Source organism: Gymnodraco acuticeps, unplaced genomic scaffold (assembly GCF_902827175.1).
Source record: "Gymnodraco acuticeps unplaced genomic scaffold, fGymAcu1.1, whole genome shotgun sequence".
NCBI classification, from domain to species: Eukaryota; Metazoa; Chordata; class Actinopteri; order Perciformes; family Bathydraconidae; genus Gymnodraco; species Gymnodraco acuticeps.
Window position 1 is genome coordinate 334,861 of NW_022992067.1, and position 5,105 is coordinate 339,965.

The 5,105-nt window shown below is 44.1% G+C and overlaps 1 long non-coding RNA gene across 1 annotated transcript; it reads left to right on the forward strand.

Moving 5' to 3' along the window:
* Positions 1-2,683: 2,683 nt before the first annotated feature.
* LOC117537135 lies at positions 2,684-3,047 on the forward strand. Its single transcript, XR_004567680.1, has 3 exons — positions 2,684-2,734; positions 2,821-2,897; positions 2,981-3,047. It is a non-coding gene; the product is annotated as an uncharacterized LOC117537135 (long non-coding RNA).
* The last annotated feature ends 2,058 nt before the right edge of the window (positions 3,048-5,105 follow it).

Sequence of the window (5,105 nt, forward strand, 5' to 3'; positions counted from 1 at the left end):
GAAACCCTAAATGTTTGAGCACCCTCTATGAAACGTCAAGCTACCCCACAGCACCCCCAAAATAAATCTCTGGCGCTGCCACTGAGCCTGACTATTTGTGTTGGGGGGGCCCGACTTTTTTTTTTCTCCAGGGGGGTCTGACAGAAAAAGTTTGAGAACCACTGCTCTAGACTCAAGCGGGGTGGTTTCTCTCACATTTTCCACTCCAAATTCAACACCAAATATAGGGGTGCAGCGATCCTGATACGTAGGCATGTGCAGTTTGTGGAATCTAAAGTAATTGCAGATACAAATGGCCGCTATATCATAGTGCAAGGTCAATTGTACAACACATCTGTTGTGCTTGCATGTCTCTATGCTCCCAACTCAGATGATGCCGATTTCTATAGCAATTTCTTCTCTCTGCTACCGGATTTGAACTCCCATCATCTAATTTTGGGGGCAGACTTTAACTGTGCCCTCAATCACACTCCGGACCGCTCCACTGTCTCCTCTAGACCACTGTCAAACTCAGCTCGAGTGGTGAACTCCTTTGTTGAAGAATACGGGATGGTGGACCAATGGCGATTTAAGAACCCAACATCTAAACAATTTTCATTTTTTTCTGCAGCTCAGCAGTCATTCTCCAGAATAGATTACTTCATTTTAGATAAAAAGTTGCTTTCTGTTTTGAGTCCAGTGACTATGAGAGCATTGTTATTTCTGACCACAGCCCAGTGACCATGAAACTTTGTTTTCCAAACCATGTACCACCACAAAGGATCTGGCGTCTAAACCCACGCTTATTATTAGATGAAGATCTTATTAAGTATACTTCCACGCACATCGATACCTTTCTTGAAATAAACCGTCAACCAGAGATGAGTATAGGCACTGTATGGGAGGCCATGAAGGCTTATCTTCGTGGGCAAATAATATCATATTCAAGCAGTATTAGCAGGAAAAAGACAAAGTGAATGACAGAACTTGTTAATCGGATCAGAGACATTGATAGAATACACTCAACAAAGCCCTCTGCTGAACTGTATAAGGAACGCATTACAGTGCAGGTGGAATATGACTCTCTGGCATCCACCTATAGAGGACCTTAATCTGAGATCTAGGCAGACCCATTATGAACATGGGGAGCGGGCCAGTAAACTACTCTCCCATCAACTAAGGCAGGCGGCTGCAGACAGTTTAATTGCGGAAATTGGAACGGTAAATGGGGACACCATTTCAGATCAAAGGGGCATTAATGATCAATTTAAGAGTTTCTATGAAGATCTTTATTCATTAGAAGTCTCGGATGACTCTCTGACAACTAACTTTCTAAAGGACCTTAAGCTTCCAACACTAGAGCCTGACGGTGTCTCGGCTTTAGAGGGGGACATTTCTAATGAGGAGATAAATCGCGGTATTAAAAGTATGAAAAGTGGAATAGCCCCCGGACCGGACGGCTTCCATATTGAATTCTATAAAAAAATGTGCCGGCAAACTGACGCCTGTGCTGCGCGAAGTATATGCAGAGGCACTCCAGCAGGGTTCACTGCCCCCCACATTAGCTCAGGCGGTGATAACAGTCATCCTTAAAAAGGGCAAAGATCCAGCGAAATGCGACTCCAGACCAGTAAGTCTAGTCTGTTGTGATAACAAAATTCTCTCCAAAGCTTTAGCTCTGCGCCTTGAGACTGTTCTGCATAGAATCATCCACCCGGACCAAACAGGGTTTGTAAAAGGCCGACAGTCTTTTGGGAATCTTCGGCACCTATATAATATAATTTACTCAAATCCAGGACTCTCTCCAGAGGCCCTCATCTCTCTCGACGCACACAAAGCCTTTGATCGCATTGAATTTGACTACCTATCTGCAACTCTTGCTAAATTTGGCTTCGGCCCATGCTTTATCTCCTGGATAAAGGTCCTCTACTCTGCAACTCAGGCAGCAGTTCGCACTAATAATATAATTTCGAAATACTTCCGGCTTTAACGGGGTACAAGGCAGGGATGCCCCCTATCCCCCCTCTTGTTTGATATAGCCATAGAACCGTTAGCAGCTGCTCTCAGGAATCGGTCAAATGTTACAGGCATTCAGCGGGGAGGCTGTACGCATAAGCTGTCTTTGTATGCAGACAATGTTTTACTGTACTGCTCCGATCCGCTTAGGTCCATTCCGGCTGCACTCGATGTAATCACCTCTTTCGGCAAGGCTTCTGGGTATAAGATCAACATGACCAAGAGTATACTCTTCCCCATCAATGAAACTGCGGCCAAGCTTTCATTTAGCAAACTCCCCTTTAAAGTGGCCATTGACTCTTTCACCTACCTGGGAGTATGTGTGACACAGGACTTTAAAACCCTGTTTAAAAAGAACCTGCAACCAGCTCTGGACAAGGTTAATGAGGACCTGAAGCGCTGGGCGTCGCTCCCTATTTCGTTGGCGGGCAGGGTGAACACCATTAAAATGGTTATTATGCCACGTATGCTGTATTATTTTCAGTCAATTCCTGTTTTTCTCCCTAAAAAGTTTTTTAAAGACCTGGACAAATATATTTCCACTTTTATCTGTGTAGCAGGATGAGCAGTAAATAATGTTGTAAGGCATATTCTTTTTTGCTTATCACCGCCAGGGGGCACCCTATAAAGGGGCACCCTATAAAGGGGCAGAGGCTTCTAGCTGGCGGCCTCTTGTTCGCTGGTGCCCAGACCTACCCACTTCCGTTCTTGCCGTGTTTTGCTTCCGCCACCGGCGTAGGTATGTTGTAGGAGAATAGCTGGCTTCAGGTAAAGTTTCACAATTCTCTATCATACTTACGTGTAGTCACGTTTTGTTTTGTATAGCGGAGGGTCTTCCTGGCGATGCCCGTCAAGTAGCCGTAACATAGAGAGCATGAAACTCTCTCCTCTCTGCCTGATCGGTATGTACGGCGATTTGTTCAGTCCATTCACCACACCTTTCCTGAACATTAATATTATACTTGTGTGTTTATTGTTAATCTAGGGCCAAGCTAAGGCTTTAAAGAACCGCTGCTGTTTTGCTGCACCGAAAAGAGACGGGTTTCTGACGCTGGGTCATCACCCGTACTGCTGATCCTGTGTGCTGCTAAGTGCTAGTTGATTGTCTGCGTCTGGCTATCGTGTCTGGTCCGGTTTGGCATTGCCTACGGCAGTATCATCACCTGCCCTACCGATCCTGTGCTGCTGGACGCTACTTAGATTGTTCGCTTTTGGCTACTGTGGTTGGGCCGGTTTAGCGTGGCCTACTCTGTACTAGAGGTCCGCTCCCCTAGTAGTATTTTAGTGACTGGACTGCTGGGCTAACTCCTTCTGTTTAGTTATTCTTTCCTTCACCAATTTAAACTATTTTGTTTACTTTGTTCCTTTTCGTTAATAGTTTATTTTTGTTTATTCCTATTTTCTTTTGTTATTTTCTTTATTTTCTTTTGGTTTATTTTATACTTAATTAGTGTCGATATATCTTTGGTCAATTCATTGTTTGTTTATATGATTTTGGTTTAGGTTTTCTTTCTTTGCTTTTTGCATAGTTTTGTTTATGCCGCATGATTGCGGCTAATTTTGGTTTATTTCATTTTGAGTCATTCTGTGTTTTTGTCCTCCACTTATTGTGTTTTCCCTTGTTTTCCTGTTTTAGTTACTGAGAGCTGAAGGTGGTGGTATTGGTGTCCGAGGTGGTGGCTTCCCCCTTTCCGTGTGCTGTGCTTCCCCTGGGTTTTTGGATCTTTTCTCCGTGTGATTGTGTGAGTGTGGAACACGTGTGACCGGGGTGACTTAAGTTTGTTTTTGTGGGATCCCTCTACTCATTCGTTTACCCTCTCCCCCACTGGTAAGCCTCAGCCCCCTTGTTCGTTCTCCCTTTTGGATATAGCCCTGTGTGACTGTTTTTATAAATTGTATTTTTACTATTGTATACAAATAAACTGTTCTATTTTTGATAATTGGACCACGTCTCTTGTTCCATGAGTAACCGAACCTGTGTGTCCTAGTGACTTAAAACTTGTCACATTTCCCTGGGTGAAATTCCCGGGGTGGCGTTGTCGGACTTAGTGGTTTAACCAAACTGTTAAATTAATATATTTATTCTGCGGCCACTGCTACATCTGGAATAAGAAAATTCCCCGTCTGCGTAAGGCATTTATTGAGAAGAGAAAGTCAGAGGGGGATCTTGCATTACCACATTTTTTACACTACTACTGCGCTGCCAATATCCATAAAATGGCATTCTGGATGAGTCATTTCCGGGAAGGGGGCGGTCCTATTTGGTCTAGCATGGAGCAACACTCGTGTGAACCACTGGCCCCTGCCTCCCTGATGTGTGCTCCTTTACCACTTAGTAGAAAATATCACTCTAACAACCCTGTGGTCAATAGCTCTCTTAGGATATGGTCACAGTTCAGGAGGCATTTTGGATAGAGACAAACTATCTCCTTCATCCCCATAGTTCGCAATCCGGCTTTCAAACCAGCCCTGATAGACTCCGCTTTCCACCTGTGGTCCCGGAAGGAACTTAAGTGTGTTGCTGATCTGTTCTACAAAGGGGTATTCACATCCTATGAACATTTAGTCAAAGAATATGACATCCCAAGGAATCATTATTTTAGATATTTACAAATTCGTGATTATACAAGAAAACAATTTCCCTCCTTCCCGGCCGCCCCACCTGGTGGATGGATGGAAGACTGCCTTGGCCTCAAACCTTGTCAGGGAGGCTATATCTCAAAAGCTATATAATATTATTCAAGAAATCTCTAGCACTTCCCTTAACCACCTTAAGGGGGCCTGGGAAGAAGACATGGGCATAGAACTAACCGATGAGACCTGGCGGTCTGCAACTGAGAACATACATAAATCCTCCATCTGTGTGAGGCATGGAGTACTTCAATTTAAAGTTTTCCATTGATTACATATGTGCAGGAGCAGGCTTGCCAGGCTGTACCCTGAGGTGGATCCTGTAAGAGAATATTTTCATCTGATCTGTTTATAGAGTTTCTTATTGTTTTATAGAATCTGTGATACTGCAAACATCTGCTTGTAGTCAGTCAAAGACTCCTCTGTGATGTTGAGGTCACAGGTCAAACGCTTCTCCTATGTCCGTGGGGGGTTGACCT